Source organism: Mizuhopecten yessoensis, unplaced genomic scaffold (genome assembly GCF_002113885.1).
Source record: "Mizuhopecten yessoensis strain PY_sf001 unplaced genomic scaffold, ASM211388v2 scaffold8149, whole genome shotgun sequence".
NCBI lineage: Eukaryota > Metazoa > Mollusca > Bivalvia > Pectinida > Pectinidae > Mizuhopecten > Mizuhopecten yessoensis.
The window spans coordinates 349,744-361,365 of record NW_018407403.1 but is presented as its reverse complement, the minus strand read 5'-3'; the positions used below and the strand labels follow the sequence as shown (position 1 = coordinate 361,365).

General features: G+C 41.9%; 1 protein-coding gene across 1 annotated transcript in view; it reads right to left on the bottom strand.

The window, feature by feature from the left end:
• Positions 1–11,306, bottom strand: part of LOC110455141 — a 39,377-nt gene extending 28,071 nt beyond the window's left edge. Inside the window, exon 1 of the mRNA XM_021505094.1 lies at positions 11,167–11,306. The gene's annotated coding sequence lies outside the window, so the exon portion shown is untranslated. The remainder of the gene's footprint in view (positions 1–11,166) is intronic.
• Positions 11,307–11,622: the final 316 nt, after the last annotated feature.

The window sequence follows — 11,622 nt, the reverse complement described above, 5'->3', positions numbered from 1 at the left end:
TATAAACTTTTCTCTCATTTAAATGTGGGTAAGATAGAGCTGTCCAGGTTAAGTGGCGTAGGAAATTTCTTTCTTCCAAACTTCACAGGTGTGTCCCCCATTATTGCTAGGAAAAGATAACTTCTATCTTACACGGGGTAGGGAAAGATAACTGTCACGCGCTATGACGTCATAATAATGGATTGTCGACGTGACGTCATTTTATTGTATCCGTGATGTCATACAACTGTTGTGAATGGGGAATCATCCGTCTCAACCCTAGGACTTTGGGGTTAGCAGGAAGAATAAGATCGATGTTTATTCCGACTGGAATTTGTTTATTTGTATGTGAGAAATATAATCCAACATGGGTCTATTCCATAGACAGGGATATCTCAAGCCTCGTGCTGGTCAGCCAAACTCTTACACTCGGGTTGAGATATCCCTGTCCACGGAACAGATTCTATTATTCCCCCAACCTTCACAGGCATATCTCCCGTTTTAGCCGGGAAAGATCAGCTTGTCTCCCCCTAGGGGGGAGATAGCCTTGTGCCGATTAGCACGTGTTCAATTGTGTCGTCATTAAAATGCGTCATCGGTAATTGTGGGTCATCAAAAGTGAATGACGATATGCATACCCCACATGTGTTTTTGTTTACAAACATGGCAGACTACTGTCGGTGGAGCTGTGACTGAAATAATAGGATGGGAGAAAAATAATCATCCCCTACCTTGAGGGTGTAACAGACAAATCTCCAACCCTCGGGGTGATTTCTTTGGTTCTCTAACCCTCGGCAGAGCCTCGGGTTAGACAACCAAAGAACATCACCCCTCGGGTTGGAGATTTCTCTGTCACACCGTCAGAGCAGGGGAAGATTCTATTAATCTTAATCTATTAACAATGACTCAACAATGACGTGACGTCACAAATTAAGAACTCTCCGATGTCGCAATGCGGAAAAGGCGACATGATGAAATTAAAAACCTTTTTACGATATATTTACCGTACACGTTAGAAAGATGTGAGTATTTTTTATGCGCAAACTCTGTTTGCCAATATGGGATATGCTTAATCCGGCTTGCTGATTCGTTTTCGTCTAAAAAGCTCAGGGGAGATTGATATTTTCAAAATGGTGTCCAGTTCAAACGCATTTTCATGGTTTCTGAGCTTATTCTGGTGGTTGGAATGAGAGAAAAATACTCTTTCATACCCAAGAGGATAGGGAAATTCCACCCTCGGGATTTTCAAATTTTGGGAAAACCTTCGGCAAAGCATCATTTTTAACCAAATTTGAAAACCCTTCGGGTGGAATTTCCCTACCCTACACCCTCGGGCATGAAATAGTCTTATAATGTTAGTTATAACTGTGAGATAGCGTAACTGCTTTTCAAGATAGGGAAAGTTCTGTCGGGAAAGACAGTCTACATGCGCTATTGAGAAGTCCAAGAGAATGACGTCTATTTGGCCCTGGCTGTCGACACATTTGGCTAGGTCCTGAATGGTTAGGATCAGTTGCATTTCGCAGGAGCGCCGCTTCCTGAAGCCATGTTGTGCGTCTGTGAGGATGTTGTGATGGTCCAGATGTTTTGTCAAGCTGCTACAAATGACGTGCTCCAACAGCTTACAGATAACAGACGTAAGGGAGACAGGTCTGTAGTTTTCCGGTCGGTTCTTCGCTCCCTTCTTAAAGATGGGTGTGACATCTGCCTTCTTCCACTCTAATGGTATTCTGCCTTGTTGTAAAGACACCTGGAACAGCAGTGTTAGGGCTGGGGCTATCGCTGTGGACAGTTTCTTCAGCAGTCTTGTTGGTACTTGATCGGGTCCTGAGGCTTTGTGGATGTTTAGGCCTAGCATTAGCTTCCTAACACCTTCTGAGAGATGGGTGGTAGATCTGGATGTCTGGTCTCGCCCATGTCCTTCATGTTTTCGGACCTCTCACTGACGTTGAAGACAGAAGATAACTGGGCATTAAGGATGTTGACCCTGGCTTTTTTGTCCAAGTATGTCATTCCGTCGGAGGATTTCAGGCTACTCCTGAACTGTCCTTTCTCTTGCTGTAAATGAAGCTCCAAAAGCGTTTTGGGTTTGGTGTTGAGTCTGGCGATATGATGGTATTCAGATATTCATTGTAGGCTTTCTTATAGGCATTTTGGGTTGCTTTCTTGAGCTGATGGTAATGCTCGCGGTCTTTGAAAGAGTTGGATATTCTAGCGCGGTTGTAGCTGCGCTTCTTACGCCGAGATAGCGCCTTTACCTCTCGGTTTATCCAGGGCTGGTTGTAGCGCGTTGTTGTCATCTTGGATTGAATGATGTTGTGTATGACCAGGAGGTTGTCCTTGATATTTGCCCATAAGTCCTCTATATCCGCCCGCAGAGGTGGAGTTCCTGTCAGTGAATTTGTTGGCGAATTCACGGCAATCCCTCTTCATCTGGTCGATGTCCCACATGTGTACACTTACCAGGCGACCTAGTCGATACTTTTCTACTTTTACGAGTTTTCCATTTAATTTAATATCATTTTCTGTTTCATCTATTTCTATTCCTACATCCCTAGCACGACATAAGAATGACATTCTGCATATGACGTAAGAGTGCGTTTTTTTGTACATTAGTATAAGTGTGTATTTACGTATGCGTGTGAGAATAACTTGGTTTAAGGATCCCCGTCCCAGCCATAGCAAAACACTAAAGAATTCCACTGTCGTTTTTCTGTGTTTGAGTCACCTGCCTCTGATTATCATTTCGACAATGTTGTTATCTTCCCTAAAATAGATTTCGTTTGAATAACATTTTGACTTTGAGTTGTGTCCCTTGCGTTGAAAATCTCCAATCGCAGAAGTGTGGGCCAAAAAACCTGTCGTAGCGATGTAAACAACGACGTGGCAGTGATGGCCGACATGCATTAACTGACAATAATAACAACAACAACGATGTCCAATATCAACTTCTAGACCACGACTATGCGACGAAACAAACTGACACTCGTTCACACATTGAAGAGACGCTGGCTACTGAGGCCCCTACTAAGCTTACTGACAATTTTACTGATGAGCCGACACCGCGCTTACTGACAATTTTACTGATGAACCCAGACCGACGTCCGATGAGGATCCCTCCAGTACTAGTGATCATGAATACGCCAATAACTTTTTAACCTGGTCGCAGGGTAGACGACTGGTTGAACTCGCGATGTTATCTGAATACCTGGACCAGAAAGGTTGTAAGGAATGCGGTACTAGGCTTCGGTTGTGCAATACCCAACAGGAAAGACATTTTGGCCTGGGAAGTATTTTATACATCACAATAGTCAGGATTATATTCCATATTTGTTATTACATGTATATGCCCAATAGGCCTATATTTCAAGTTCATTTTTATATATTACATGCAACAGTGTTATTTTTACAATGTGATATTTGTATACCACAATATCGTATGTTGTTATTTGTACATAATGTAAAAGTTTAGTATTGTTGTTTAGTACATCACATGATAATTTCTAGGATAGCTATTGGATAACTACCCTTGTTCTATTTAATATAGTTAGCATCCGCCCTTGACGACGGGAACTATACCTGGAGACGGGCACTATACTTTTGTTTGGACCGCTTCATTGTTGTCGTCTGCCAAAATGGCTTCGAATTTCGGGACCAGGAATGCCGATTGCTTCGCAGAGGCTCATCAATGCATAAAGACGAAGCAGACGACACCATTTGACGTCGCAGTACTTACAGACTTCCTACTGGAAAAGGGAACCGTATACCTCCCCAGACAACACTATAAGAGAACAGTTCCCTCGGAAAAGGGCGATAATAGAATAATAGTGTGATATTTGTTAAACCACAATATATGTTGTTATCTGTATATAATGACAAAGTTTATTATTGCTATAAAGTGTGATATTTTTTATATCACAATATGGTATGTTGTTATCTGTACATAATGTGAAAGTTTATTATTGTTTTGTTCAGAATATAAAAGTTTATTATTGTTGTATATAGTGTGATTTTTTATATCACAACATAGTATTTTATTTGTACATTATGTAGAAATGTATTATTGGTGTGTAAAGTATTTGAAACTTTGTTATTGTTGTTCTTTGTGACATTTTTGCTATGACACAGTAAAGTACATTGTTTGTAATAATGTTATTCATACACAATGTCAATTTTGTTTTATATTGTTTATTACATTTGAAGTAATTTTATTGGTTGGTAATGCCTACTGTATTATATTAGTATATATAAAGTGCTATATTGTATGTTGTAAATTGTGAGTCTCAGAATAAGGCTAGAGTGAGTGTAAATTTTTGTGTTTGTACAAGGATGGCATACATCCTGGAGCATTGTTAGCTAGGTGTTGGCTGAAGAAATGTTTACTGTGTATCCTAGAAGTGTACTACATGTAGATACATGGAGGGTCTCCTTTATAAATTTTCCTTTTTGTTGTTGTGTATTTTATACTTAGGTTATGGTTATAGTGATGGTGTATATACTACTTTGGCCGTGCCGGTTGGAGCTGCCCTATCATAGGTGTCGAGTTGTTACTCTGTTGCTATTAATATATATCTATTGACATATATATAATCATCATGTCTCTTACTTACGCGGAGCTCGACATGGAAATTATTACAAGGCTAACAGCTGCTGGTAAATTTAAGATCACCCCTCTTAAAGAGGGGGAGGAGAATGTGAAAGATGTAGAAACTAACTTTAAGTTTGAAACTAGTACCCCTAAGCATGACAGATTTGGGTTTGACGAAATTTTGTCAAGACCCCCTAGTCATAACAACACTAGCATCCCTAAAATATCCCAGTTCTCAGGGAACCAACAACCTCATAAGAATGAAGTTACTTACAAGGAATAGAGGTATGAAGTCCAGTATTTAGCTGATGACCCTGTAATATCTGAAAATATCTTAGGTCAAGCTATCCATAGGTCCCTTAGAGGGAATGCCAGACTAGCCCTGATGGGGGTTGACAATCAACACAGTGTGAGAGAGATCTTGAACAAGTTTGATATCTTGTAGGGTGATGTACGCACCAAGGATACGATAATGCAAGAATTCTTTAACTCCTATCAAAAGCCAGGGGAAACTGCTACGGATTTTGGGTGTCGATTAGACAGCATGTTACAAGTGGCTGTAGAGCATGGACATTTAGATAGTTATTCCAAGAATTATTTGCTTCGCAGGAAGTTTTGGTCGTCACTATCTTGTGACAAGTTGAAGAGTCAGACTCGGCATAAGTTTGATACAATATTAGATTACGACCAGTTGCTGAAAGAGATTTGTATTGTCGAGAGTGAGATAAGTGTTAGTAGTGGAGGTAACACAAACAGTTCTGGGAGATAGGTCTGAGCAGCTTAGCGCAATAGAGGAATTGGAAAAGTAGTTTGACAAGAAGTTCGAGAATCTAGATGAAAAGGTAAATGACAAGTTTTCCAAGGTACTAGAAACGTTGAACAGTTTGCAATTAAGTAGAACAGGTTACCAGAATAGAGGTAAAGGTCAAGGTCAGAGAGGTCAGTCAGGTCAACATCAGAAAGGAAGAGGTCGAGGCAATATAGGTCGACAGACAGGTGGTGGTTACAGTAACCCAAACGTCTGAAGGTCTCTGCTGCTGGCCACGTGGAGACCTGTACCAAACCAGACAAAGGCCAACAAGTATTTGATAGGATGGTTGGAGAGAAGAATGAGAGTAAGATAGTTCTTCACGGTGAAGAAATGATAGCGTTGATTGATAGTTGATCAATTTTGACAACTTTGTCAGACAAAGTATTTTTGCAGTTAAAAGATCGACCAGATTTGCAGGATTTAGATGTGTTAGGTTTAGAGGTGTCAATAGCTGATGGTACAAGGTTGAAATATTTGGGTTATATCAAGACGACGGTTCAAATTCCATTTTTAAATGGTCTCGATATCCCAGTTCTAGTCTTAATGGAGCCAGACATCGAGTACAATGAGAGGTGCCATGTGATTGTTGGTACTAATATTATTAGACCATGTAAGGTGGTTATTTCTAGTAAGACAAGCACTGCAGATGTACCACGAGAGTGGGAGGTGACTATGAGTAGTATTCATTGCGATAAGTTCTATGTTAGATCACTTGGTAAGAAAACAGTCACTGTAGAGCCTTATGGTTCTTGTATGGTAGATGGGATAGTTAGAGGCACCACGCCAAATGTAACAGGAGAGGAAAAATGCACGGCCAAAACGAGGTTCAAACCCGGGACCCTCCGAACTCTAGACGGATGCTCTACCAATTGAGCTATCTGGTCGCCGACGATCGACCCAGTCCAGTGCCGCTACATTACTCCCTCCTTTTACAACGTCTTCAACCCCGAAGACACACGAGAACCTATACCACCTTCGGTGGGTATGTTTCGTTGGGCGCCAATTGTACCACAGGAGTGGGAGGTGGCTATGAGTAGTATTCATTGTGACAAGTTCTATGTTAGATCACTTGGTAAGAAAACAGTCACTGTATAGCCTTATGGTTATTTATGGTAGATGGGATCGTTAGAGGCATAGGACAAAATATCAGCAAGGTTGTCACTGAAAATATAGACGGTAATGGTGCCAAGTTTGCAGTTGGTGGTAAAGTGTAAGCAGCAGTCTAACATAGTGAGACTACACGTCCAAATCTGTAATTTGACTACAAAACCCATATCGATAAAACCCAAGACAGAGTTTTGTCAGGTTCAGGAGGTTAAAGTTGTAGATGACTTAGTTTCAAGTATAGTGAATATGCCAACACAGTCTGAACCTGAAGAACTAGGTGTACATGTTGATACCAGTAGTCTGTCTGACGAACAGTTGGTTACTGTTCGAGAAGCCCTTGGTAAATGGAGCCATATTTTCTCCAAAGATGCTTCAGATATTTGTAAGACAGATCTTGTTAAGCATAGTATAGAGCTGTTAGATCAAAAACCCTTTGAACAACCATATAGACGGATTCCCCCGGGCATGTTTGAAGAGGTACGACAGCATGTCAAGGATATGCTTGATGTTGGAGTTTTTTCGGGAATCTAATTCCCCATTCTCGTCAAACATCGTACTTGTTCGAGAGAAAAAAAGATGGCTCCCTGAGGTTCTGTATCGATTACAGAATGCTCAAAAACAACACTCGGGAGGATGCTTATAATCTCCCGAGATTTGACGCAGTCATTGCTACCCTGAATAGCTATAACTGTTTCTCTAAGCTTGACCTACGTTCCGGCTATTGGAAGGTAGAGATGGAGGAACAGTCCAAGCCTTACACAGCCTTTTCAGTAGGTAACCTTGGGCTCTATGAGTGTAACCGTTTGTGCTTCGGTTTGACGAAAGCTCCTGCCACATTCCAGCGGTAGATGGAAAGGTGAATGGGTGATTAACATCTACGAGAATGCTTGGTTTTCATAGATGATGTTCTCATCTTTGCTAGAACTTTTGAAGAGCACCTGAAGATGTTGCAGGCTGTGTTTGATAAGATTGAGGCCCATTGTCTCAAGCTGAAACCGTCCAAGGGGAGTTGTTTACGACCTCAGTCACATATCTTGGTCATGTGGTTTCAGAACAGGGTATTAGTACTGACCCAGATAAGACCAAGGCAGTAAATGACTGGCCTGAGCCAAAAAACCTAAAGAAACACCGCCAGTTCCTCGGGTTCACAGGTTACTACCGACGGTTTGTGAAGACTACTCCAAGATAGTCGAGACACTCAATGCACTGTTGAGGGGGCACGGTGTCCCAGGTAAAACACAAACCGGTAGAAAAAAGAAAGTTGCACATGCAAAGTGGAAATGGGGTGACTCCTAACAGACTGACTTTGACACAGTCAAAGAGAAGCTTGTTAGTCCTCCATTTCTGGAATATGCAGATTATTCCAAGCCATTCGTGGTGCACACTTACACCAGCGGAGACGGTCTTGGTAGTGTCCTTTTTCAGGAGCAGGAAGGCCATCCAAGGGTCATAGCGTATGCGAGTAGGGGGCTCCGACCTAGTCAGTCACTGATAATGTTCATGACTACCTCTATGGTACCAAATTTCAGGGTATCACCGACAACAATTTATTAACTTATATCCTTACTAAGGCTAAGTTAGATGCCTCAATCCATCGCTGGACAGCCGCCTTAGCTAGTTATGACTTCACAATACCATATCGCCCCGGGAAGAACAATTCTGACGCAGACAGGTTATCCCGCTGTCCACAGGGTTTTTTCAGACACGGTCAAGACCATTTGCCAGGTTGCCACAGTTTCAGTGCCACTCGCTGACTCAATAACATTGGGTCCAGCCTCTCTTCCGGTCGGAGATGAGGCTGGTGGCAATTTAGATGAGATCGGTCGAGTAGACTGGGCTTTGGAACAGAGTAAGGATCCAGTTAGTGGTAGGCTTGTACACCTCTACAGTATGAAGCCTTTTCCGGGGAAGAAGAGCTGAAGGATGAGCCACCCGAGGTGCGAAGGTATCTTAGGAAGAAAGGGTGCATACCTTTTGTAACCAAGGTCCTTTACAGAACTACTACTGTAGATGGTGAACAGGTGAAACAATTACTGTTGCCTGAAGTACACAAGACCCAGGAACTGAAGGGTATACATGACGATGTGGGACACCAGGGCAAAGAGAAAACTCTGTGGCTAGCTAGGCGGAGATTCTATTGGCCAGGCATGGAAAAAGATGTTTGTCACAAGGTAAAGCAGTGTGGTAGATGCATTAGGAGGAAAACCCCTGTGAGGCCTGTGCGGCTTGGTTAGTCCCAATCGAAACCGTTAAGCCACTAGAGTTGCTGTGTGTTGAGTTTTTAAGTTTAGAAAAGTCAAAGGGTGGTTACGAAAACATCTTAGTAATCACTGATCACTTCACACGATGCACAAGCAATCCCGTGCCGCAACCAAACTGCCTCGACAACAGCAAAAGCCTTATATGAACACTTCATCGTTCATTATAGTTTCCCTGAGAAGTTGCTGTCTGACCAGGGCAGAAACTTCTGTAGCAAAGTCATAAGGGAACTATGAAAGATTGCTGGGGTTAAAAAGGTTCGAACCACCCCATCCCATTCCATGGGCAATGGCTGGGTAGAGCGGTTTTACCAAACTCACCTCAAAATGGAAGAGCTATTTTCACCACTGGTGCAGGCCTACAATGCCACCAAACGTGATGCGACTGGATACTATTTAATGTTTGGTTGGCATCCGAGGTTGTCCGTTGATGCATTCCTGGGTATCAATGGCCCACATGGGAATCAATCCGGCAACTATGAGACATATGTCCATCGGCTGAGGCAGAGGCTGGAGTATGCTTATAGGTCAGCAGCTCGAGAATCTGGTTGGCAAGCTGAGCAAAATAAGGCTGCTTACGACGCTCGTGTACGAGAGTCAAAACTCGGCCTGGGTGATCGAGTACTGGTGAGAAAGGTAGGATTCCAGTGTAGACATAAGCTCGCAGATAGATGGGAGCAAGATTACTATATTATGGTATCAGCAGAGGTAGATGGGTTACCTGTGTATAAAGTGCAGAGGGCAGATGGTGTTGTTTCTGTGCGAACACTTCATAGGAATATGCTGTTGTTATTGACAGCAATTCAGTCTGACTGGGCTGAAAATGAAGCTATGGCGAATCGCAACGTTCGCCGAAATAAGGTCAGTAGGGTAACATCCCAAGTGGAACAGAGTTCCAGCTCCATAACGGAGACGGACAATTCGAACACGGTCGGTAACAGGTATGTCATGTCTCAGAGGTGGAAACCAAGAGGGGTAGTCTCCCTTACTCCGGATAGGACCCCTGGACAGGTTAGGAGTCCTTATCTGCCCCGGGTTTCCATAGAAAACAGCCCAGCACCACCAGCTTGATCTCCCCCTATTCCATATAGGGTGCCAGACCCAGTGATTAATCCCATTCCCCCAGAGGTCTCCATGGAAAAAGAACCTCCGACACCAGGTTCCTTGGAAAACCCTGATGAGGCTGAGACACAAGATGCTCCATCAGCAGAGAATAGGGAGGATTCCGGATCCGATATGGAAGCTGTTAATCCTGCAGGAGTGCGACGTTCGGACAGGACACGAAATCCCCCAGACTGGTATGGATCTCAATTATTCCCCAAACATTTTGACGAGACATTTTGAACAGTTGGGTTTTATTGTAGAGTAGTGAGTGTTTTATTGACAAAATGTTCAGATTACTTTTAATAGATCTACTTTATAAGGTAAAATTAAGTAAAGCGAGCACTTAGGAACTGTATTGTGACCATTGTGAAATTGTCGTATCAGTCAGGTAGCTGTAAAATAAAGGTGATCAGGTGTGTGGTATTCTGATGTGATATACACCATACACAGTGGTTAATTTTAAACGGGTGTTCTTAATACATAGGTTTTCATTATTCACAGGTTGACCTTATTGGGAGGTTTTCTCCATAAATGGTTGTCCTTGTATAAAGGCAGTCCTTATATGAGGGGTTCTGTGTACAAGTCGCAAGACAAAATAAATGTTGAACCTTGGTACAATATTTATAAAAGATAACTTGTATTGGGTATCTGATCATGTTGGTGTAAGTTACGGCATTTTTAAATAAGTAATCCTATCATTGGTTTAGTTTGTTTATATTATGTGAGTTTATAATTTATACAGCAGTCTTAATGAGAGCGGAAGTTGATATTATCTATTTATTAACGACTCGTTGTAGAGGCTGTTGGAATATAAGGTCTTTGGATGTCCGTGTTAACCGGCTTTAAAATAATTTAATGCTTGACTACTTGGATCATGTCATTTACTGATGAGCCCTAAATATTTACCAAAGCCCATTCCTTTGCATAGAGAGATTTTTTATCAGTATTATCGTATAGCACTACAAGTGTTATGCCACTGTCTGGAAATGTATTAACTGTGGTTTTCTCGATTATTTCTACAGGTTCCGAAGATGCATTTCCCTATTAAATAATTAATTGTGATTTCTTTGTTTGTTTCTTTATTTTGCAGGAAATGATTTATTACATAGTAGTTGGATGAGCTGATGTTTACCTGCTTACCTGGACATATTTCAAATAAGGGGGGTATGTGTAGACCAGGCTGACATACTGTCATACCTGTGAGTGTCATTGTGTGTGTGAAGGTATTTTGTATGCGGTTGCGTGAGTACTACTCACGTGACTAGTATGTCGTGAGTGTTGGTCAGACTGACCAGTGAAAAACGGACTGTATGACTTACCACGGTTTTTACCCATCACTCCCTCCGATCCGCCCTTTATCCCTCTCTGGTATTCTGCCACCAGTCACTCTACGCTGGAACTAGCAATAGTTCGGACGCATTTATACAACAAGCGTGTATTCCTACATGTATGTATGGAGTACGGGCAGTGTCTGCAAATACACAGCCCTGATCGGGAAGCCTGGTAAGTGAATACATGTGTGAAAGGATTGTACTTTCGTTTTCCTGTATAGTCCGTTTCGTAATTGTTGTGCGTAATTGATATTTTTTGCTTGTAAGTGTGTGTCTTATATGTTGTAGGTTTTTTCCATGTGTCACATGATAAAGTCATTGGAACAACTCACGTGTTTTAAAAAGTCATGATAAAATTACCCCGACTTACATTAACAACACATAGCATTGATGGTGAACTTGAGATAACGTTTATTATTGTAACTTGATACGAAAAGTTATGTC